The sequence below is a fragment of the Arachis hypogaea genome, chromosome 12 (genome assembly GCF_003086295.3).
Source record: "Arachis hypogaea cultivar Tifrunner chromosome 12, arahy.Tifrunner.gnm2.J5K5, whole genome shotgun sequence".
NCBI lineage: Eukaryota > Viridiplantae > Streptophyta > Magnoliopsida > Fabales > Fabaceae > Arachis > Arachis hypogaea.
This window is the reverse complement of record NC_092047.1, coordinates 85,461,409-85,487,181: the sequence shown is the minus strand read 5'-3', so window position 1 is coordinate 85,487,181 and position 25,773 is coordinate 85,461,409. Positions and strand designations below refer to the sequence as shown.

The 25,773-nt window shown below is 38.3% G+C and overlaps 2 non-coding genes across 2 annotated transcripts; one reads left to right on the top strand and one right to left on the bottom strand.

Moving 5' to 3' along the window:
* Positions 1-2,368: 2,368 nt before the first annotated feature.
* LOC112732020 (small nucleolar RNA R71) lies at positions 2,369-2,476 on the bottom strand. The gene has a single exon (XR_003167762.1). It is a non-coding gene; the product is annotated as a small nucleolar RNA R71 (small nucleolar RNA).
* A 21,491-nt stretch (positions 2,477-23,967) lies between these two features.
* Positions 23,968-24,075, top strand: LOC112731597 (small nucleolar RNA R71). The gene has a single exon (XR_003167370.1). It is a non-coding gene; the product is annotated as a small nucleolar RNA R71 (small nucleolar RNA).
* Positions 24,076-25,773: the final 1,698 nt, after the last annotated feature.

Here is a 25,773-nt window from a genome sequence, read left to right as displayed (position 1 = left end):
AATTATGAATTGAGATTAGAGCACCAAGTTTTTGGAGCCATTACCAGAGATCACAATTTCGTGCACTAAGTTTTTGGCGCCGTTGCCGGGGATTGTTCGAGTTTGAACAACTGACGGTTCATCTTGTTGCTCAGATTAGGTAATTTTCTTTTTGTCTTCTTTTCAAAAAAAATTTTTCAAAAACCTTTCAAAAAAAAAATTTTCTCATCTGTTTTCGAAAAAAATAAAATAAATGTTTTCAAAAATATATTTTTCTTCAGAATTTTTAAGAATGAATTCTAGTGTTTCATGAAGCATGGATGGCTATAAAGCCATGTCTAAATTCTTTTGGACTGAGGTTTTGGCCAAAAATTGAATGAATTACACTCATATTCATGCTAAAGCTTGGCTGGCTATTAAGCCATGCCTGACCCTTTGATTGGAGCTTTAGACTAAAGAGCATAAGATTCCTGGAATTCATATTAAAAATTTTGGAATCCTTATTTTTCTTTTTCAAAATGATTTTCGAAAAAATTAAAAGAAAATACAAAAAAATCATAAAATCATAACAATAAAAAATATTTTGTGTTTCTTGTTTGAGTCTTGAGTCAAATTGTAAGTTTGGTGTCAATTGCATAGTCATCTAGAATTTTTCGAAAAATTCATGCATTCATAGTGTTCTTCATGATCTTCAAGTTGTTCTTGGTAAGTCTTCTTGTTTGATCTTGATGTTTTCATGTTTTGTGTCTTTTCTTGTTTTTCATATGCATTCTTGCATTCATAGAGTCTAAACATGAAAGATTTCTAAGTTTGGTGTCTTGCATGTTTTCTTTGCAAATAAAAATTTTCAAAAATAAGTTCTTGATGTTCATCTTGACATTCAAAGTGTTCTTGGTGTTCATCTTGACATTCATAACATTCTTGCTTGCATTCATTGTTTTGATCTAAAATTTCTATGCATTGAGCATTTTTAGTGTTTTTCTCTCTCATCATTAAAAATTCAAAAATAAAAAAAAATATCTTCCCCTTTTTATTTCTTAAAATTTCGAAAATTAGATTTGACTTTTTCAAAAAATTTTTAAAATCTAGTTGTTTTCATGAGTCAAATCAAATTTTCAATTTAAAAATCTTATCTTTTTCAAAATCTTTTTCAAAAATCAAATCTTTTTCATTTTTCTTAGTTATTTTTGAAGATTATAAAAATATTTTTCAAAAATCTTTTTCTTAATTTTATCTCATAATTTTCGAAAATAGCATCATCAATTAATGTTTTGATTCAAAAATTTCAAGTTTGTTACTTGCTTGTTAAGAAAGATTCAAACTTTAAGTTCTAGAATCATATCTCATGATTTCTTGTGAATCAAGTCATTAATTGTGATTTTAAAAATCAAACCTTTTTCAAAACTAATTTCAATCATATCTTTTCAAAAATATTTTCTTATCATATCTTTTTCAAAAACTTGATTTCAAAATATCTTTTCTAACTTCCTAACTCCTTATCTTTTCAAAATTTGTTTCAACTAACTAACTAACTTTTTGTTTGTTTCTTATCTTTTTCAAAACTACCTAACTAACTCTCTCTCTCTCTCTAATTTTCGAAAATATCTTCCCTCTTTTTCAAAATTTCTTTTTAATTAACTAATTATTTTAATTTTTTATTTTAATTTTCGAAAACTAACCTTTTTTTCAAAAATTATTTTCAAAAATTACTAACTCTTTTTCAAAAATTATTTTCGAAAATTCTCCATCTCCCTCATCTCCTTCTAATTATTTATTCATCTACTAACACTTCTCTTCATCTCACATCACTGCTCCTATCCTTACCCTTGTGTTTGGATTCTTCATTCTTCTTCACCCCTATTCCTTTTCTTCTTCTCTTCTCTTTCTTATGAGCAGGAACAAGGAAAAAGGCATTCTTGTTGAAGCTGATCCAGAACCTGAAAGGACTCTGAAGAGAAAACTAAGAGAAGCTAAATTATAACAATCCAGAGACAAAGCCGAACCCAACAACAATAATGCAAGGAGAATGCTTGGTGACTTTACTGCACCTAATTCAAATTTACATGGAAGAAGCATCTCCATTCCTACCATTGGAGCAAACAACTTTGAGCTGAAACCTCAGCTAGTTTCTCTGATGCAGCAGAACTGTAAGTTTCATGGACTTCCATCTGAAGATCCTTTTCAGTTCTTAACTGAATTCTTGCAGATATGTGATACTGTTAAGACTAACGGAGTAGATTCTGAAGTCTACAGGCTCATGCTTTTCCCTTTTGCTGTAAGAGACAGAGCTAGAGTGTGGTTGGACTCTCAACCCAGAGATAGCCTGAACTGTTGGGACAAGCTGGTCACAGCTTTCTTAGCCAAGTTCTTTTCTCCTCAAAAGCTGAGTAAGCTTAGAGTGGATGTTCAGACCTTCAGACAGAAAGAAGGTGAATCCCTCTATGAAGCTTGGGAGAGATACAAAGAACTGACCAAAAAGTGTCCTTCTGACATGCTTTCAGAATGGACCATCCTGGATATATTCTATGATGGTCTGTCTGAATTAGCTAAGATGTCATTGGATACTTCTGCAGGTGGATCCATTCACCTAAAGAAAATGCCTGTAGAAGCTCAAGAACTCATTGACATGGTTGCTAATAACCAGTTCATGTACACTTCTGAGAGGAATCCTGTGAGTAATGGGACGCCTATGAAGAAGGGAGTTCTTGAAATTGATACTCTAAATGCCATATTGGCTCAGAACAAAATATTGACTCAGCAAGTCAATATGATTTCTCAGAGTCTGAATGGAATGCAAGCTGCATCCAATAGTACTCAAGAGGCATCTTCTGAAGAAGAAGCTTATGATCCTGAAAACCCTGCAATAGCAGAGGTGAATTACATGGGTGAACCTTATGAAAACACCTATAACTTATCATGGAGAAATCATCCAAATTTCTCATGGAAGGATCAAAAGCCTCAACAAGGCTTTAATAATGGTGGAAGAAACAGGTTTAACAATAGTAAACCTTTTCCATCATCCACTCAGCAACAGACAGAGAACTCTGAACAAAATACCTCTAATTTAGCAAACTTAGTTTCTGATCTATCTAAGGCCACTGTAAGTTTCATGAATGAAACAAGGTCCTCCATTAGAAATTTGGAGGCACAAATGGGCCAGCTGAGTAAAAGGATCACTGAAATCCCTCCTAGTACTTTCCCAAGTAATACAGAAGAAAATCCAAAAGGAGAGTGCAAGGCCATTGAATTGATCACCATGGCCAAACCTGTAAGGGAAGGAGAGGACGTGAATCCCAAGGAGGAAGACCTCCTGGGACGTCCAGTGATCAATAAGGAGTTCCCCTTTGAGGAACCAAAGGAATCTGAGACTCATCTAGAGACCATAGAGATTCCATTGAACCTCCTTATGCCCTTCATGAGCTCTGACGAATATTCATCTTCTGAAGAGAATGAGGATGTTACTGAAGAGCAAGTTACCAAGTACCTTGGTGCAATCATGAAGCTGAATGCCAAATTATTTGGTATTGAGACTTGGGAAGATGAACCTCCCTTGTTCACCAATGAACTAAGTGATCTGGATCAACTGACATTGCCTCAGAAGAAACAGGATCCTGGAAAGTTCGTAATACCTTGTACCATAGGCACCATGACCTTTGAGAAGGCTCTATGTGACCTTGGGTCAGGGATAAACCTCATGCCCCTCTCTGTAATAGAGAAACTGGGAATCTATGGGGTGCAAGCTGCTAAAATCTCATTAGAGATGGCAGACAATTCAAGAAAACAGGCTTATGGACAAGTAGAGGACGTGTTAGTAAAGGTTGAAGGCCTTTACATCCCTGCTGATTTCATAGTCCTAGATACTGGGAAGGATGAGGATGAATTCATCATCCTTGGAAGACCCTTCCTAGCCACAGCAAGAGCTGTGATTGATGTTGACAGAGGAGAATTAGTCCTTCAATTGAATGGGGACTCCCGTGTGTTTACAACTCAAGGTTATCCTTCTGTAAACATGGAGAGGAAGCATAAAAAGCTTCTCTCAAAATAGAGTCAACCAGAGCCCCCACAGTCAAACTATAAGTTTGGTGTTGGGAGGTCTCAACAAAGCTCTGCACATCTGTGAGACTCCATGAGAGCCCACTGTCAAGCTATTGACATTAAAGAAGCGCTTGTTAGGAGGCAACCCAATGTTTATTTATCTAATTTTCATTGTTTTTCATGTTTTATTAGGTTCATGATCATGTGGAGTCACAAAATAAATATAAAAATTGAAAACGGAATCAAAAACAGCAGAAGAAAAATCACACCCTGGAGGAAGACCTTACTGGCATTTAAACGCCAGTAAGAAGCATGTTTTGGGCGTTCAACGCCAGAACAGAGCATGGTTCTGGCGCTGAACGCCAGAAATGGGCAGCATCTGGGCGTTTGAACGCCAGAAATGCACCCTGGAGAAGAGCTGGCGCTGAACGCCCAGAACAAGCATAGTTTTGGCGTTCAACGCCAGAAATGGGCAACAAATGGGCGTTCAACGCCCAGAACAAGCACCAATCTGGCGCTGAACGCCCAGAGTTGTGTGCAAAGGCATTTTACATGCCTAATTTGGTGCAAGGTTGTAAATCCTTGAACACCTCAGGATCTGTGGACCCCACAGGATCACCTCAGGATCTGTGGACCCCACAGGATCCCCACCTACCTCCACTCACTTCTTCTCACCCCTCTTTCACACAATCCTATAAACACTCTTCCCCAAAACTCTTCACCAATCACCTCAATCTCTCTTCCCTATCACCACTTCACCACTCACATCCATCCACTCTTCCCCATAAACCTACCTCATAAACCCCACCTACCTTCAAAATTCAAAATCAATTTTCCACCCAAAACCACCCTATATGGCCGAAATTACCCCCATCCCTTCCCTATATATAGCCCTCCATTCTTCCTCATTTTCACACAACACAACCCTCTCTTCTTCTTCATCTATTCTTTCTTCTCTTGCTCGAGGGCGAGCAATATTCTAAGTTTGGTGTGGTAAAAACATAAGCTTTTTGTTTTTCCATTACCATTGATGGCACCCAAGACCGGAGAATCCTCTAGAAAAGGGAAAGGGAAGACAAAAGCTTCCACCTCCGAGTCATGGGAGATGGAAAGATTCATCTCCAAAGCTCATCAAGACCACTTCTATGATGTTGTGGTCAAGAAGAAGGTGATCCCCGAGGTCCCTTTCAAGCTCATCACCATGAGATCCCGGAGATGCCTCAAATGCATTTTCCTCCACAAAACTATTGGGAGCAAATCAACACCTCCCTAGGAGAATTAAGTTCCAACATGGGACAATTAAGGGTGAAACATCAAGAGCATTCCATCATCCTTCATGAAATAAGAGAAGATCAAAAAGCAATGAGGGAGGAGCAACAAAGACAAGGAAGAGACATAGAAGAGCTCAAGGACATCATTGATTCCTCAAGAAGGAAACGCCACCATTACTAAGGTGGACTCATTCCTTGTTCTTACATTCTCTGTTTTTTGTTTTCTCTATGTTAAGTGCTTATCCATGTTTGTGTCTTCATTACATGATCATTAGTATTTAGTAACTATGTCTTAAAGTTATGAATGTCCTATGAATCCATCACCTCTCTTAAATGAAAACTGTTTTAATTCAAAAGAACAAGAAGTACATGAGTTTCGAATTTATCCTTGAACTTAGTTTAATTATATTGATGTGGTGACAATGCTTCTTGTTTTCTGAATGTATGCTTGAACAGTGCATATGTCTTTTGAAGTTGTTGTTTATGAATGTTAAATATGTTGGCTCTTGAAAGAATGATGATAAGGAGACATGTTATTTGATAATCTGAAAAATCATAAAAATGATTCTTGAAGCAAGAAAAAGCAGCAAAGAACAAAGCTTGCAGAAAAAAAAAATAGACGAAAAAAAATAGAAAAAAAAAAGAAAAAGCAAGCAGAAAAAGCCAAAAGCTCTTAAAACCAAGAGGCAAGAGCAAAAAGCCAATAACCCTTAAAACCAAAAGGCAAGGGCAAATAAAAAGGTTCTCAAGGCTTTGAGCATCAGTGGATAGGAGGGCCCAAAGGAATAAAATCCTGGTCTAAGCGGCTAAACCAAGCTGTCCCTAACCATGTGCTTGTGGCGTGTAGGTGTCAAGTGAAAACTTGAGACTGAGCGGTTAAAGTCAAGGTCCAAAGCAAAAAAAGAGTGTGCTTAAGAACCCTGGACACCTCTAATTGGGGACTTTAGCAAAGCTGAGTCACAATCTGAAAAGGTTCACCCAATTATGTGTCTGTGGCATTTATGTATCCGGTGGTAATACGGGAAAACAAAGTGCTTAGGGCCACGGCCAAGACACATAAAATAGCTGTGTTCAAGAATCATCATACTGAACTAGGAGAATCAATAACACTATCTGAACTCTGAGTTCCTATAGATGCCAATCATTCTGAACCTCAATGGATAAAGTGAGATGCCAAAACTATTCAAGAGGCAAAAAGCTATAAGTCCCGCTCATTTAATTGGAGCTATGTTTCATTGATAGTTTGGAATTTATAGTATATTATCTTCTTTTTATCCTATTTGATTTTTAGTTGCTTGGGGACAAGTAACAATTTAAGTTTGGTGTTGTGATGAGCAGATAATTTATACGCTTTTTGGCACTGTTTTTAGTATGTTTTTAGTAAAATCTAGTTACTTTTAGGGATGTTTTCATTAGTTTTTATGTTAAATTCACATTTCTGGACTTTACTATGAGTTTGTGTGTTTTTCTGTGATTTCAGGTATTTTCTGGCTGAAATTGAGGGACTTGAGCAAAAATCAGATTCAGAGGTTGAAGAAGGACTGCTGATACTGTTGGATTCTGACCTCCCTGCACTAAAAATGAATTTTCTGGAGCTACAGAACTCAAAATGGCGTGCTTCCAATTGCGTTGGAAAGTAGAAATCCAGGGCTTTCCAGAAATATATAATAGTCCATACTTTGCCCAAGTTTAGATGATGCAAACGGGCGTTCAACGCCAGCTCTCTGCCCAATTTTGGCGTCCAGCGCCAGAAACAAGTTGCAAAGTGGAGTTCAACGCCCAAACTGGCACAAAAGCTGGCGTTCAACTCCAAGAATGACCTCTCCACGTGTAGACTTCAAGCTCAGCCCAAGCACACACCAAGTGGGCCCCGGAAGTGGATTTATGCATCAATTACTTACTTTTGTAAACCCTAGTAGCTAGTTTATTATAAATAGGATTTTTTACTATTGTATTAGACATCTTTTGATCATTTTGTAGATCTTTAGACCTCCATGGGAGGCTGGCCACTCGGCCATGCCTACCCTCTATTCACTTATGTATTTTCATACGTAGAGTTTCTGCACTCCATAGATTAAGGTGTGGAGCTCTGCTGTTCCTCAAAGATTAATGCAAAGTACTACTGTTTTTCTATTCAATTCAACTTATCCCGCTTCTAAGATATTCATTTGCACTTCAACCTGAATGTGATGAATGTGACAATCATCATTATTCCCTATGAACGCGTGCCTGACAACCACTTTCGTTCTACCTTAGATTGAATGAGTATCTCTTAGATCTCTTAATCAAAATCTTTGTGGTGTAAGCTAGACTGATGGCGGCATTCATGAGAATCCGAAAAGTCTAAACCTTGTCTGTGGTATTCCGAGTAGGATTCAGGGATTGAATGACTGTGACGAGCTTCAAACTCGCGATTGCTGGGCGTAGTGACAGACGCAAAAGGAGGGTGAATCCTATTCCAGCATGATCGGGAACCTCAGATGATTAGCCGTGCTGTGACAGAGCATTTGGACCATTTTCACAAGAGGATGGGATGTAGCCATTGACAATGGTGATGCCTTTGCATAAAGCCAGCCATAGAAAGGAGTAAGACTAATTGGATGAAGACAGCAGGAAAGCAGAGGTTCAGAGGAACGAAAGCATCTCTATGCGCTTATCTGAAATTCTCACCAATGAATTACATAAGTGTTTCTATCTTTATTTTATTATATGTTTTCGAAAACTCCATAACTATTTTATATCCGCCTGACTGAGATTTACAAGGTGACCATAGCTTGCTTCATACCAACAATCTCCGTGGGATCGACCCTTACTCACGTAAGGTTTATTACTTGGACGACCCAGTGCACTTGCTAGTTGTATCGAAGTTGTGACAAATTATGAATTGAGATTAGAGCACCAAGTTTTTGGAGCCATTACCAGAGATCACAATTTCGTGCACCAAGGGGTAAGGTAAACTAGAAATAACATCCACCTTTGCTGGATCTACAGAAATGCCAGTATTAGACACAACATGTCCTAGTACAATACCTTGTTTTACCATAAAGTGACATTTCTCAAAATTTAATACAAGGTTTGTACTGACACATCTATCTAATACTCTAGATAATCCATCTAAGCAAAGGCTAAAGGAATCGCCGTATACACTAAAATCATCCATAAAAACTTCCATACAGTCCTCAATAATATCAGAGAAAAGACTCATCATACACCTTTGGAAAGTAGCTGGTGCATTGCACAAGCCAAAGGGCATTCTCTTGTAAGCATAAGTCCCAAAAGGACACGTAAAAGTGGTCTTTTCCTGATCATCAGGGGCTATATGAATCTGGAAATAACCTGTGTAACCATCTAAAAAACAATAATGCGATTTTCCTGACAGGCGATCCAGCATTTGATCAATGAATGGAAGAGGATAGTGATCCTTACGGGTTGCTTGGTTGAGGCGTCTGTAGTCAATGCAGACCCTCCAGGCGTTCTGAACTCTGGTTGCCATGAGCTCTCCATGCTCATTCTTCACTGTAGTGACTCCAGACTTCTTTGCCATGAGATGGGGTAGATGATGTCTGCCTCTAGTAGTCTGGTCACTTCTTTTTTGACAACCTCGAGGATAGTGGGGTTCAGTCTTCTCTGGGGTTGACGGACAGGTCTTGCTCCCTCTTCTAAAAATATTCTATGCTCACAGACTTGAGGGTTGATGCCTACTATGTCTGCCAAACTCCAACCAATTGCCTTTTTGTGCCTCCTCAGCACACCAAGTAACTGCTCTTCTTGTTGAGAAGTGAGCTCCCTTGCAATGATAACTGAAAACTTCTGCTTGTCTTTAAGGTAAGCATATTTAAGGTGTGGAAGAAGGGGTTTTAGCTCTAACTTCTGATCATGGTCAGGCTCTGGGTTGTCTGGAGTTGGTAACAGTGGTAGAGCACTGTCATTGTCCTCTGAGAATGTCCCCACACTTGGACCTTGTCCTGCGTGCTTCTCTTCAAATTCCTCCTGATGGACTTCAGCCACGGTTTCATCTATAATGTCACACTTGAGGATAGAATGATCCTCCGGAGGATGCTTCATAACTCCATTCAAATTGAAGATCACTACTCGGCCATCTATTTCAAAAGAGTATGTTCCTGAAAAAGCATCTAATTTAAACTTTGAGGTCTTCAGGAATGGCCTTCCGAGTAGGATTGATGATGGCTTGTCTGAGTCATTTTGGGACATTTCCAGGATATAAAAATCAATGGGGAACGTGAGTCCCTTAATGCCCACTAATACATCTTCAGCAACTCCAGCCACTGTAATAATGCTTTTATCTGCTAACACAAAACAAGCTGCCGACCTTTTTAAGGGGGGAAGCCTCAAAATATCATATATAGACAAAGGCATTATACTCACACATGCTCCTAAATCACACATGCAATCAGAAAATACTACACCACCAATAGTACAATTAACCATACAAGGACCTGGGTCACTACACTTTTCAGGTAAACCACCCATTAAAGCAGATATGGAACTTCCTAAAGGAATAGTTTCTAATTCATTAATTTTGTCCTTATGTATACATAAATCTTTTAGAAACTTTGCATACTTAGGTACCTGTTGAATAACATCAAATAGAGGAACAGTTACCTCAACCTTTTTGAATATCTCTACCATTTTTGGATCAGGTTCCAGCTGCTTCCTGGGCTTCCTTGCAAGTTGTGGAAATGGAATAGGAGTGGTGTCTTCTGCAGTGTCTGTGCCTTTTGATGCTTCCTCCTGTGGTTAAACTTCTTCTTTTTCAGTTATGTCTTGTATGTCTTCTTCCTCTTCAACATCTTCTATTTCCACTACCTCTTCAGCTGAGGTGTGTTCTGGTGGGCTTGGCTCCACCTGGTTCCTCTCCTGCAATGTGGTTCCAGACCTTAGGGTGATGGCATTAATACCACCCTTGGGATTGGGTAACGGTTGAGAGGGAATTCCACTAGAGCTCAAAGGTTGGTTATTGGAGTTATTCATTGATCCAATCTGGGAGACAAGAGCTTGCAAAGTAGCGTTCAGACCATTCAGAGTGGCATTAATGTTATTTTCTATGGTTTGTTGTCTCCGATCAATAGATTGTAGTAAGTCATCATTCGTAGAAGACGAAGGATAGGTAGTTTGAGATGTTTGCTGTTGGGTATTCTGTGGTTCTTGGGATTGCCTCAGGTGAGGTGCTCTATAAGGCTGGTACTGGTTCTGCTGCCTATTATTGTTGTTATTCCACCTCTAATTTCCCTGATTATCTCTGCCTCCTCTGTTGTTGTCCCTCCAATTCTGGTTAGAATTGTCCTGCCATCCATGGTTGTAATTGCCACTTTGATTGTACCCTTGGTTGGGGCGGTCATAGAAGTTATGAGTGGCTGCCACGGTGTTGTCTTCCTGCTGGAGCTGCGGACATTCATCAGTATAATGGCTATAATCAGCACAAATTCCGCAAACTCTGTGGGACTAACTGTTGGTTTTGCTGTGTTGGAGAAGGTTGAGCTTGCTGAACTTGTTGTTGATTCAATTGCATCTGCTTCAGTAAGTTGGTCATTTCACAGATACTCTGAGTTAAAGCAGCAGTCTCTCTGCTAGAGGATACTTCTGCAACGGCTTTTGCACGGCCTTATTTCTGCCTATGATTCCTAGTAGATTCAGCTAAGTCGCTGATCAATTGCCATGCCTCATCAGTGGTCTTGTACTTTTTCATAGACCCATTGCTAGCACTTTCCAATGTGGTCTTATCTTGGGGCCTCATGCCCTGTGTGACGTAGCCGAGTAATACTATCTTGTCAATCATATGGTGAGGGCAACCTTCCAGAAGATTATTGAAGTGCTCCCAGTACTCATAGAGAGTTTCAGAATCATCCTGAAAATCATGGAAATATCTTTCCTCAGTTTTTCAGTAACTTCAGCTGGAAAGAAATTTTCCAAAAATTCTCTTCTGAGTGTATCCCAATTGGATACAGTTGCATCGGGTTGAGTGTAGTACCACTCTCTTGCCTTTTCCTCAAGAGAAAACAGGAAGGCTTTCAGCAAAATTGAAGTTTCATCTGCACCATCACACCTGACAGTAGAACAGGCTGCTTGAAAATCTCTCAGGTGCTTGATAGGCTCTTGAGCAGGTAAGCCATGAAACTTGGGCATCAAATTGAGCAGTGCGGTCTTTATTTCAAAGTCTGTAGCCACCGCTGGATGATGCGCTTGAAACGGTTGCATTGAAAAATCAGGGGCTCCAGCCTCCTGGATAGTAACTCTCCTAGGTACTGCCATGTCACCTATACGTAAATCAACCGAATCAGTAGAACGGGGGCTGGTTTCTTCCTCAAATGACGTTTCAGATCCGCCCTCAGAGAGGACTAACTGATGCCGAGCTTGCCTTATTCGTGAAATAGTTCTTTCAATCTCAGGATCGAATACTGGCAAGCTTGGATCAAGAAGTGAACGCGTCATCTAGCGAAAGAAACAAGCAGCTCATAGTAGCAAAATAAAATAAAATGCAAATAAATAAATTCCAATTAATAACTTTAGTACTCTATTGCAACTCCCCGGCAACGGCGCCAAAAATTGACGTGGCAGAAATTGGCGAGTTAAGAATTGTTATAAGATATGCGTTGCAAGTATAGTCCTCAACCAACTAGAAATCCGCTTATCAATTTAAAAAGGGTGTCACAGAAATTAAAATTAAAATAATGGGAGTATGAATCCCAGGTCGTCTCCCAACGAGTTGCAGGAAAGTGTGCTATTTTATTAATCATATAGTTTTCAAAAAGATTTGAGTTGAATGACAGGAAATTAAATCAGAGAATTAATGTAATTTAAATAAAAGCCTTGACTGGGAGTAGATTAGTTGGAAGCCCTATTCTTGTTGCAGTACTTTCAAGATTAATTGATAATTGGGGTTGTTCTGTTTAGTTATCTCTTACTAGGTAAGGGAAAGTCAAACAAGTTGGAATGCTGTTTCTATTCACAAGTCCCAATCCGCTTACTTGGAAGGACTGACGTTAGTGACTAGAGAGCAAACTAATAATAAACCCAATTAAAATTTCTCCCTTGAGCACTCCAACTCAAGGGTTCCTTTCAATCAACTCCCCATCAAGTTAGGGAACTACTCGCTCATTGTGAATGTGGAATTCATAACATAGGAAAGGAAATTAAAGGAAGACATGATAAATAAAACTCAAAGGAATTAATTAAAAATAAAAATAACTCTTGTATTGATAAATTCTAAAATAATCCAACAATAAGATTGAAATAAATTAAAGGACATGGAAGAGTAAAGCCAAGTAAAGAAAACGAACTAGAATGACGAAGTCTTGATGAGGTAACAACTCTTCTCAATATCCCAATGCAAAAAGTAATTAAAAATCCTAAGAACTATGAATGTGTAGAGAGAAAACCTAGAGGAGAGGAAAACTAGATCTGAAAAACTAAAACTATCTAGAATGAATGTTGTTGTTGGTCTCTGCATGTTTCCTGGATCTAGTTTGCTTTTTTGGGCCGAAAACTGGGTCGAAACAGGGCCCAAAATCGCCCCCAGCGATTCTGCAGATTATGCAGATCGCGCATGTCACGCGATCGCGTCATTCATGCGGACGCGTCATTCGGCATTTTGCTTCTCCACGCGGACACGTCGTCTATGCCTCCGCGTCGCTTGTGCTATTCCATCCGCGCGATCGTGTGAGCCATGCGGCCGCGTCAATGCAATTTTCTCTCTTTCGTGTGGTCGCGTGATCCATGTGGCTGCGTCACTTCTCGCTGGTCAGCTCCTCAATTTCTTGTGTTCCTTCCATTTTTGCAAGCTTCCTTTCCAATCTCCAACTCATTTATGCCCTATAAAGCCTGAAACACTTAACACACAGATCACGGCATCGAATGGAATAAAGGAGAATTAAAATACATAATCAAAAGTCTCTAGGAAGCAAGTTTTCAATCATGTAAGAAATTTAGGAAGGAAATATAAATGCATGCTAATCATATGAATAAGTGGGTAAAGATCATGATAAAACCACACAATTAAACACAATATAAACCATAAAATAGTGGTTTATCAGTTATCTATCATTGATAATGACTTGGTGAAATAACTTCTATTATATAAATTTAAATCAGATATGCCCTTGGCCAATTAGCTTGTCTTAATCCATGGTTATTACATTTTGAGTCCTTTGCTTAATGAAGCATTTGCTTTGTCTCAGCATCAATAGTGACCAATTTACGTTTTAATTCATTCACTGTTAGTACTTTTACATTTGCTTATTGTTGATGTTGTTGTAGACTAGATGAGGTGAAAGCTTAGAGAGATCTAGAATGTCCTTGCATTGATGACTTGCAAACTGGTCCCTGCGGCTTTCAATTTTCGGAGGCATTTTTCTAAAGAGCACTCCTAAAGAAAAGGTAAGTTCTAAACATGTCTGTCATATATGTATTCCTATATAAGTGACTTTACAAACCAGGTCTAAGTAACCCTGTTAGCATGTAATACTGTATTTATTATTTCATAGTTTGTGCCATTTTATTTATTTATGTATTTATTTATTTTCCTTTTTAGAGCTTTGTAGTTGTGAACATGTGATAGTTAAAATTTGTTAACTTGTTATAGAATTCGGTCAATCATTAGCATTGAGTCTAGATTTTTGATTAGTTGAAAACATTTATGTCTACCACTATTACAAGTTCTCAAACTACTAGCGTTGTTCAAAATTCTAAAATTAGGTGTAACCAATAATAATGATGTACAATCGTTTCTTGCTTCTTGTAATGTTTACGTGATTTGTTCTACAAGATTAGGCTTGTCCTATTTATGATCCCGATTCTTATCACTGCCATTTTCTATTAAAGTAGACTAGATGTTACATGTGTCTTTTGTATGAACAAGCATTGAGCAAAATCGATTTATTGATTTTGTTTAATTAGTTACTTAATTTACAATTAAGTTTGTTGCTCATATTAATATTGTATGAGGGAGAAGAGCATTCAAATCTTGCTACTCCTCTTGCTAATCCCTCATTACCTCCTCAACCTAGTGGATTTTCTGGGCATAAGAATCGATCATAGATATGGAAACATTTCATTCCAGTCGAAGGTATAGAGAAGTATGCAAGATGTAAAAACTGTAACGGTCAAATAAAATATGTAGGGAAACAAGTGCTATGCGGCAACATTGGAAGCGATGCTTTGACGTGGATAACAAACAAAGCAAGAGACAAAGGATAGAAGGGGGAACAAGTGGTCTTATATCCTCACCGAGTGTTACCAAGCTTGACCAAGCAGTATCTCAAAGTATCATCACTGAAATGTTTGTGACTGAAGAGCTAGCTTTCCGATTTGTAGAAAGAAATGTGTTTCGAAGGCTCTTGCATAGCTTGCAACGTAAGTTTAAAATTCCTACATTGGCCCGTGATATACTTTCTCTTTATGATACAGAAAAAGTTAAGTTACAAAATTATCTCTCTCATCATTGTCAAAAAGTGTGCCTTACAACTGACACTTGGACTTCGAGTCAAAATTTGACTTATATGTCTCTAACGGCACATTTTATTGATGATGATTGGAAGTTACAAAGAGGATATTGAATTTTTGTTGGGTTGAGGGTAATTTAGGATAGTTACTTGATAGAGCTATTGAAAGTTGTTTGGATGCTTGGAAATTACATCAAGTTTTTACTGTAACGATTGATAATGCAACTTCTAATGATGGTGCAATTTTATATTTGAAAAAGATATTAAATGTATGGAATAGTCTAGTTTTGAAGGGAGACTATCTTCATATGCGTTGTTGTGCCCATATCCTGAATTTGATAGTGAAAATGACTTCAAAGAGATTGATGATTCGATTATGAGAATTCGCAATGTAGTGAAATATGTCAAGTCAACCTCTATGAGAAGTGAAAGCTTCAAAGTGTGCATTGAGCGAGAGAGTATCAACTATAAAGGGCTTGTTTGTTTGGATGTAAAAACTCGGTGGAAATCGACATATTTAATGTTGGAGGCAGCATTGAAGCTTCAAGCGGCGTTTGATTTGCTTGAGTTGCAAGATGATAAATACATAAATGAGCTGAACAAATCTTATGGTGTGCTTATAGATGATTATTAGACTTATACAGAGTCAATTTTACCATTCTTGAAAATATTCTATGATACTACATTGCGCATTTCTGGGAGTTTGTATGTTACTAGTAATAAATACATGAAAGACGTCTTTAGCATCGAAAGAAAAATCAAGTTGCATTGTGAAAATACTGATTTGAGCATAAGACTAATGGCGTCCAAGATGCAAAGGAAATATGATAAGTATTGGGGAACTCCAAATGTCATTAACATGTTGTTGTTAATTGCAATTATGCTTGATCCACGTTACAAGTTAGATTTTGTAAATTGGATTTTGGATGAGTCCTTTGGTGTTAAAAAGGGAGGAGAACTCAAGTCAAAATTATCTATTTACTTGAATTTCCTTTATAATCACTACCAAGGCAAAGAGGACGAGTCTCAAAGTAATCAAGATGAAATGATTAATGAAGAGGATGAAGATGATATCCTGGATATTTATTTGCAATCAACTGGCGTGATTCAGATGCTAAATCTGAACTTGACAGATATCTGAAAGAAGATTGTGAGCCTAGAAATAAGTCAATAGAGTTTGATATTTTGGGTTGATGGAAGGAAAATTCAACCCGATTCCCTATTCTTGCACGTATGGCTCGAGAAGTTTTAGCCATACTAGTTTCTACGGTTGCTTTTGAGAGTGTGTACACTACAGGAGGAAGGATTATTGACCCTTGTCGGAGCTCCTTGACACCATATATGGTGGAAGCTCTTGTATACACTCAAGATTGGGTAATAGATGAACCTTTTGGACTACTTGAAAATTTTAAAGAGATTGAAAAAGCCGAACAAGATAATATACCTTTTTTTATGCTTGTTTGTTACTAATTGTTAGTTTTCTATAATTAATGAGATATTTTTTAATGTAGGGAGATATTTTGCAACAAATGTTGGCATGTTTGTTTCTTTATAAAATGATTAAAATATTGTAATGGGCCAAAATTGTGTTGGATTAGAATTAGTTTATTTTAACTTCATTTAGGTTAGTGCTATATCAATCATGTTTTGAATGTTGTCATTGAACAAAAAGTAAGACAATGCTTTAGTTTATTAGTATGTGCATATTTTATGATTCTTGCAACTTTTGATTTAGAGAGAGAGAGAGAGAGAGAGGATGTAAAAACTAGTTTTAGCCTATAAATCAATTTAAACTGGATTTTTCAATTAAAACTGGTTTTATTTTTATGAACTGGTTTAAACTGGTACACTGTATTAGAAACCAATCTCTTATGTGACAAAGCAGTTTGGTTCAGTTTCTAAACCATTTAAAATGGTTTAGTGCAGTTTTAGTTCAGGTTATGGAAAAACTGAACCATGCACACCCCTAGCTCCGGGATATAGTACCTGTAGTGCCTACCATACTTTTCAAACAAAATCCTCATTAATCATAAATGCGCAAGTAGGACAAACCTCTGTCTTTACCAATCCAGCCATTCAGGCCATAAACAGTCAACATCAATATCTTTTAGCAATATCATATGTAAGTTACTAAACTCATTAACCCCTAATTCATTGTTAATTTATCAAGCTTAGGCTCATTAATCCAAATCTCTTGTCAATTATAAATTCCATTACCTCGTTAATGGGATAACACCACCGTCCTCATCGTAGGTGGCACAAACCACCATCCCCCGCAACTATGTCATCTGGTTTAACAAAGCATTTATCTAGAAATAATTCAATTTAATTCATTGGACTTAGTCATGCTCTATCCAAAGCTTAAAAACAAGTTATTAGACTTAATTTAGGGATTACATGTGTTTACAAGCTTGTCAAGAAGGCTAAACAGTCAAAAATAGAGTTTTTTTTAAAGAAAACAGGGTGTGTGCCCACGAACATAACTGTGCCTAAGCACAGATCTAACTGTCATTCCTGACGGGTGCGTACGCACCACACTGTATGTAGGCACAGGCTTGTAAACTCATTCTGATGGGTGCGTGGTACGCGGAATCGTGATTACACTTTAATTATGTAAAGTTCATTGATCTTTCTTTCCCTGGAAATGGCGCCAAAAACATGATGCCAAAATCACGGTTCACAACCCCGTGTAACTGACCAGTAAGTGCACTGGGTCGTCCAAGTAATACCTTACGTGAGTAAGGGTCGAATCCCACGGAGATTGTTGGTATGAAGCAAGCTATGGTCACCTTGCAAATCTCAGTTAGGCAGATATAAATTGATAATGGTGTTATCGAATAATAATTAATAGAATATGGATAGAAATACTTATGTAATTCATTGGTGAGAATTTCAGATAAGTGAATGGAGATGCTTTCGTTCCTCTGAACCTCTGCTTTCCTGCTATCTTCATCCAATCAGTCTTACTCCTTTCCATGGCTGGCTTTATGTGATACATCACCACTGTCAATGGCTACTTTCGGTCATCTCTCGGGAAAATGATCCAATGCCCTGTCATGGCACGGCTAATCGTCTGGAGGCATCACCCTTGTCAATGGCTTCATCTTATCCTCTCAGTGAAAATGGTCAACGCACCCTGTCACGGCACGGCTATTCATCTCTCGGTTCTCGATCATGCTGGAATAGGATTTACTATCTTTTTGCGTCTGTCACTAACGCCCCGCAATCGCGAGTTTGGAGCTCGTCACAGTCATTCATTCATTGAATCCTACTCGGAATACCACAGACAAAGTTTAGACTTTCCGGATTCTCTTGAATGCCGCCATCATTCTAGCTTACGCCACGAAGATTCTGATTAAGAGATCTAAGAGATACTCATTCAGTCGAAGGTAGAACGGAAGTGGTTGTCAGGCACGCGTTCATAGGGAATGATGATGATTGTCACGTTCATCACATTCATATTGAAGTACAAATGAATATCTTAGAAGCGAAATAAGATGAATTGAATAGAAAACAGTAGTACTTTGCATTAATCTTTGAGGAACAGCAGAGCTCCACACCTTAATCTATGGAGTGTAGAAACTCTACCGTGAAAATACATAAGTGAAAGGTCCAGGCATGGCCGAGATGGCCAGCCCCCAAAACGTGATCAATAGATCAAAAGATAATCCAAAGATGTCTAATACAATAGTAAAAGGTCCTATTTATAATAAACTAGTCACTAGGGTTTACATGAGTAAGTAATTGATGCATAAATTCACTTCCAGGGCCCACTTGGTGTGTGCTTGGGCTGAGCTTTAACTTTCCACGTGCAGAGGCCATTTGTGGAGTTGAACGCTAGGTTTTGATCCATTTCTGGCGTTCAACTCTGGTTTTGGATCCTTTTCTGGCGCTGGACGCCAGAATTGGGCAGAGAGCTGGCGTTGAACGCCAGTTTGCGTCGTCTATTCTTAGCCAAAGTATGGACTATTATATATTGCCAGAAAGCCTGGATGTCTACTTTCCAATGCAATTAAAAGCGCTCCATTTCGAGTTCTGTAGCTCCAGAAAATCCACTTTGAGTGCAGGGAGGTCAGAATCCAACAGCATCAGCAGTCCTTCTTCAACCTCTGAATCTGATTTCTGCACAAGTCCCTCAATTTCAGCCAGAAAATACCTGAAATCATAGAAAAACACACAAACTCATAGTAAAGTCTAGAAATGTGAATTTAACATAAAAACTAATGAAAATATCCCTAAAAGTAACTAGATCCTACTAAAAACATACTAAAAACAATGTCAAAAAGCGTATAAATTATCCGCTCATCACAACACCAAACTTAAATTGTTGCTTGTCCCCAAGCAACTGAAAATCAAATAGGATAAAAAGAAGAAAATATACTATAAATTCCAAACTATCAATGAAACATAGCTCCAATCAAATGAGCGGGACTTGTAGCTTTTTGCCTCTTGAATAGTTTTGGCATCTTACTTTATCCATTGAAGTTCAGAATGATTGGCTTCTATAGGAACTCAGAGTTCAGATAGTGTTATTGACTCTCCTAGTTCAGTATGATGATTCTTGAACACAGCTTCTTTATGAGTCTTGGCCGTAGCCCTAAGCACTTTGTTTTCCAGTATTACCACCGGATACATAAATGCCACAGACACATAATTGGGTGAACCTTTTCAGATTGTGACTCAGCTTTGCTAAAGTCCCCAATTAGAGGTGTCCAGGGTTCTTAAGCACACTCTTTTTTTGCTTTGGACCTTGACTTTAACCGCTCAGTCTCAAGTTTTCACTTGACACCTTCACGCCACAAGCACATGGTTAGGGACAGCTTGGTTTAGCCGCTTAGACCATGATTTTATTCCTTTAGACCCTCCTATCCACTGATGCTCAAAGCCTTGGGATCCTTTTTATTTACCCTTGCCTTTTGGTTTTAAGGGTTATTGGCTTTTTGCTCTTGCCTCTTGGTTTTAAGAGCTTTTGGCTTTTTCTGCTTGCTTTTTCTTTTTCTTTCTATATTTTTTTTTTCGCCTAAAATTTTTTTTTCTTTTTTTTCTGCAAGCTTTGTTCTTTGCTGCTTTTTCTTGCTTCAAGAATCATTTTTATGATTTTTCAGATTATCAAATAACATGTCTCCTAGTCATCATTCTTTCAAGAGCCAACATATTTAACATTCTTAAACAACAACTTCAAAAGACATATGCACTGTTCAAGCATACATTCAGAAAACAAGAAGCATTGTCACCACATCAATATAATTAAACTAAGTTCAAGGATAAATTCGAAACTCATGTACTTCTTGTTCTTTTGAATTAAAACATTTTTCATTTAAGAGAGGTGATGGATTCATAGGACATTCATTACTTTCAGACATAGTTACTAACTACTAATGATCATGTAATGAAGACACAAACACAGATAAGCACATAACATAGAAACGAAAAACAGAAGAAACAAGAACAAGGAATGAATCCACCTTAGTGATGGTGGCGTTTCCTTCTTGAGGAACCAATGATGTCCTTGAGCTCTTCTATGTCTCTTCCTTGTCTTTGTTGCTCCTCCCTCATTGCTTTTTGATCTTCTCTTATTTCATGAAGCATGATGGAGTGCTCTTGATGTTCCACCCTTAGTTGTCCCATATTGGAACTCAATTCTCCTAGGGAGGTGTTGATTTGCTCCCAATAGTTTTGTGGAGGAAAGTGCATTTGAGGCATCTCCGGGATCTCATGGTGATGAGCTTCATACGCCTCTTGAGCTCTATGAATGGGCTCTCTTGCTTGCTCCATCTTCTTCTTAGTGATGGGCTTGTCCTCTTTAATGAGGATATCTCCCTCTATGTCAATCCCAGCCGAATTGCATAGGTGGCAGATGAGGTGAGAAAGGCTAACCTTGCCATAGTGGAGGACTTGTCAGCCACCTTGTAGAGTTCTTGAGGTATAATCTCATGAAATTCCACCTCTTCTCCAATCATGATGCTATGGATCATGATGGCCCGGTCTATAGTAACTTCAGACCGGTTGCTAGTGGGAATGATTGAGCATTGAATGAACTCCAACCATCCTCTAGCCACAGGCTTGAGGTCCAATCTTTTTAGTTGAACCGGCTTGCCTTTGGAGTCAATCTTCCATTGAGCTCCTTCTACACATATGTCCATAAGGACTTGGTCCAACCTTTGATTAAAGTTGACCCTTCTAGTGTAGGGGCATTCATTTCCTTGCATCATGGGCAAGTTAAACGCCAACCTCACATTTTCCGGACTAAAATCCAAGTATTTCCCCCGAACCATTGTAACATAGTTCTTTGGATCCGGGTTCTTACTTTGATCATGGTTCTTGGTGATCCATGCATTGGCATAGAACTCTTGAACCATTAGGATGCCGACTTGTTGGATAGGATTTGTTAGAACTTCCCAACCTCTTCTTTGAATTTCATGTCGGATCTCCGGATACTCATTTCTTTTGAGTTTGAAAGGGACCTCAGGGATCACCTTCTTCTTGGCCACAACATCATAGAAGTGGTCTTGATGGGCTTTGGAGATGAACCTTTCCATCTCCCATGACTCGGAGGTGGAAGCTTTTGTCTTCCCCTTCCCCTTTCTAGAGGATTCTCCAGTCTTAGGTGCCATCAATGGTAATGGAAAAACAAAAAGCTTATGCTTTTACCACACCAAACTTAGAATATTGCTCGTCCTCGAGCAAGAAAAGAAGAATAGAAGAAGAAGAAGAAGAAATGGAGGAGAGGGAGAGTGGGAAGTGTTTCGGCCAAGAGGGGTGTGTTGTGTGAATTTGATGAAGAATGGAGGGCTTTATATAGGGAAGGGAGGGGGGGTTAAGGTTCGGCCATATGGGTGGGTTTGGGTGGGAAATTGGTTTTGAATTTTGAAGGTAGGTGGAGTTTATGAGGTAGGTTTATGGGGAAGAGTGGATGGATGTGAGTGGTGAAGAGGTGATGGGGAAGAGAGTTTGAGGTGATTGGTGAAGGGTTTTTGGGGAAGAGTGTTTATGGGGTTGTGTGAAAGAGAGTGGTGAGAAGAAGTGAGTGGAGGTAGGTGGGGATCCTGTGGGGTCCACAGATCCTGAGTGGATCCTGTGGGGTCCACAGATCCTGAGGTGTTCAAGGATTTACATCCCTGCACCCATTAGGCATGTAAAAATGCCTTTGCACACAACTCTGGGCGTTCAGCGCCAGGTTGGTGGCCATTTTGGGCGTTCAACGCCCATTTGTGTGCCAATTCTGGCGTTGAACGCCAGAACCATGCCTGTTCTGGCGTTCAGCGCCCAGAAGCTGCCCATTTTGAGCGTTCAGCGCCAGAACCATGCTCTGTTCTGGCGCTGAACGCCAGACAGATGCTCCTCCAGGGTGTGATTTTTCTTCTGCTGTTTTTGATTCTGTTTTCAATTTTTCTATTTATTTTGTGACTCCACATGATCATGAACCTATAAAGACATGAAAAACAATGAAAATAAAAATTAAATAAATAAACATTGGGTTGCCTCCCAACAAGCGCTTCTTTAATGTCAATAGCTTGACAGTGGGCTCTCATGGAGCCTTACAGATGTTTAGAGCATTGTTGAAACTCTCCAACACCAAACTTAGAGTTTGGATATGGGAGTTCAACACCAAACTTAGAGTTTGGTTGTGGCCTCCCAACACCAAACTTAGAGTTTGACTGTGGGGGCTTGGGTTGACTCTATTTTGAGAGAAGCTTTTCATGCTTCCTCTCCATGGTTGCAGAGGGAGATCCTTGAGTTTTAAACACAAGGGAGTCCTCATTCCATTGAAGGACTAGTTCACCTCTGTCAACATCAATCACAGCTCTTGCTGTGGCCAGGAAAGGTCTTCCTAGGATGATGGATTCATCCTCTTCCTTTCCAGTATCCAGGACTATGAAATCAGCAGGGATGTAAAGGCTTCCAACCTTTACTAACACGTCCTCTACTTGTCCATATACCTGTTTTCTTGAATTGTCTGCCATCTCTAATAAGATTTTAGCAGCTTGCACCCCATAGATTCCCAGTTTCTCTATTACAGAGAGGGGCATGAGGTTTATTCCTGAACCAAGGTCACACAGGGCCTTCAAGATCATGGTGCCTATGGTACAAGGTATTATGAACTTTCCAGGATCCTGTCTCTTCTGAGGCAATGTCAGTTGATCCAGATCACTTAGTTCATTGATGAACAAGGGAGGTTCAACTTCCCAAGCATCAATGCCAAATAATTTGACATTCAGCTTCATGATTGCACCAAGAAACTTGGCAGTTTGCTCTTCAGTAACATCCTCATCCTCTTCAGAAGAGGAATACTCATCAGAGCTCATGAAGGGCATAAGGAGGTTCAATGGAATCTCTATGGTCTCTAGATGAGCCTCAGAGTCCTTTGGTTCCTCAGAGGGAAGCTCCTTATTGATCACTGGACGTCCCAGGAGGTCTTCCTCCTTGGGATTTGCGTCTTCCTCTCCCTCTTTGGGTTCGGCCATGGTGCTTATGTCAATGGCCTTGCACTCTCCTTTTGGATTCTCTTCTGTATTGCTTGGGAGAGTACTTGGATGGATTTCAGTGATCCTTTTACTCAGCTGGCCCACTTGTGCTTCCAAATTTCTAATGAAAGATCTGGTTTCATTCATGAAACTCACAGTGGCCTTAGATAGATCAGAGACTAGATTTGCTAAATTAGAAGCATTTTGTTCAGAGTTCTCTGTCTGTTGCTGAGTGGATGATGGAAAAGGTTTATTATTGTTAAACCTGTTTCTTCCACCATTATTAAAGCCTTGTTGAGGCTTTTGATCCTTCCATGAGAAATTGGGGTGATTTCTCCATGATGAGTTATAGGTGTTTCCATAAGGTTCACCTAAGTAATTTACCTCTGCTATTGCAGGGTTCTCAGGATCATAAGCTTTTTCTGCATAAGAAGCCTCTTGAGTACTGTTGGATGCAGCTTGCATTCCATGCAGACTCTGAGAGATCATATTGACTTACTGAGTCAATATTTTATTCTGAGCCAATATGGCATTCAGAGTATCAACTTCAAGAACTCCCTTCTTCATAGGCGTCCCATTACTCATAGGATTCCTTTCAGAAGTGTACATGAACTGGTTATTAGCAACCATGTCAATGAGTTCTTGAGCTTCTGCAGGCGTTTTCTTTAGGTGAATGGATCCACCTGCAGAAGTGTCCAGTGACATTTTTGATAGCTCAGATAAACCATCATAGAATATATCCAGGATGGTCCATTCTGAAAGCATGTCAGAAGGACACTTTTTGGTCAACTGTTTGTATCTTTTCCAAGCTTCATAGAGGGATTCACCTTCTTTCTGTCTGAAGGTTTGAACATCAGCTCTAAGCTTGCTCAGCTTTTGAGGAGGAAAGTACTTGGCTAAGAAAGCCGTGACCAGCTTATCCCAAGAGTTCAGGCTGTCTTTGGGTTGAGAATCCAACCATAATCTAGCTCTGTCTCTTACAGCAAAAGGGAAAAGCATGAGCCTGTAGACTTCAGGATCTACTCCATTAGTCTTAACAGTATCACATATCTGCAAGAATTCAGTTAAGAACTGAAAAGGATCTTCAGATGGAAGTCCATGAAACTTGCAGTTCTGCTGCATCAGAGAAACTAATTGAGGTTTCAGCTCAAAGTTGTTTGCTCCAATGGCAGGAATGGAGATGCTTCTTCCATGTAAATTGGAATTAGGTGCAATAAAGTCACCAAGCATCTTCCTTACATTATTATTATTTTCGGCTGCCATCTCCTCTTCCTGTTCGAAAATTTCTGAAAGGTTATCTCTGGATTGTTGTATTTTAGCTTCTCTTAGTTTCCTTTTCAGAGTCCTTTCAGGTTCTGGATCTGCTTCCACAAGAATGTTCTTATCCTTGCTCCTGCTCATATGACAAAGAAGAGGGCACAGAAAAATAATAATAATAATAGAGATCCTTTATACCACAGTATAGGGATCCCTGTGTGAGTGGAAGAAAAGAGGGAGATAAAGAATGTAATGTAATGGAAGAAACACAACTGTGAGGAGGGTAGAGATGTGAGATGAGATGTTAGTAGATGAATAAATAAATAGAATAAGATGGGAGAGGGAGAATTTTCGAAAATAATTTTTGAAAAAAGGTTAGTGATTTTCGAAAATGGTTTTTGAAAAATGTTAGTATTTTTCGAAAATTTTTAAAATAAAAAATAAAAATAAGAATAATTAGTTAATTAAAAAGAAATTTTTGAAAAAGAGGGAAGATATTTTCGAAAATTAGAGAGAGAGAGTTAGTTAGGTAGTTTTGAAAAAGTTAAGAAACAAACAAAAAGTTAGTTAGTTAGTTGAAACAAATTTTGAAAAGATAAGAAGTTAGGAGGTTAGAAAAGATATTTTGAAACCAACTTTTTGAAAAAGGTAAGATAAGAAGATATTTTAGAAATTAGTTTTGAAAAAGATTTGATTTTTAAAATCTCAATTAATGACTTGATTCATAAGAAATCACAAGATATGATTCTAGAACTTAAAGTTTGAATCTTTCTTAACAAGCAAGTAACAAACTTCAAATTTTTGAATCAAAACATTAATTGATTATGTTATTTTCGAAAATTTGATATAAAAATAAGAAAAATATTTTTAAAAAGATTTTTGGAATTTTCGAAAATAACTAAGAATTTTGAAAAAGATTTGATTTTTGAAAAAGATTTTGAAAAAGATAAGATTTTCAAATTGAAAATTTGATTTGACTCATAAGAAACAACTTGATTTTAAAAATTTTTGAAAAAGTCAACTCAAATTTTCGAATTTGATGAGAGAAAAAGGAAAAGATATTTTTTTGTTTTTTGAATTTTTATGATGAGAGAGGAAAACAGGAAAAATGATGCAATGCATGAAAGTTATGGATCAAAACAATGAATGCATGCAAGAATGCTATGAATGTCAAGATGAACACCAAGAACACTTTGAATGTCAAGATGAACATCATAGACACAATTTTGAAAAATTTTTAATGCAACGAAAACATGCAAGACACCAAACTTAGAATTCTTTAATGCTTACGTACTAAGAATTCAAGAA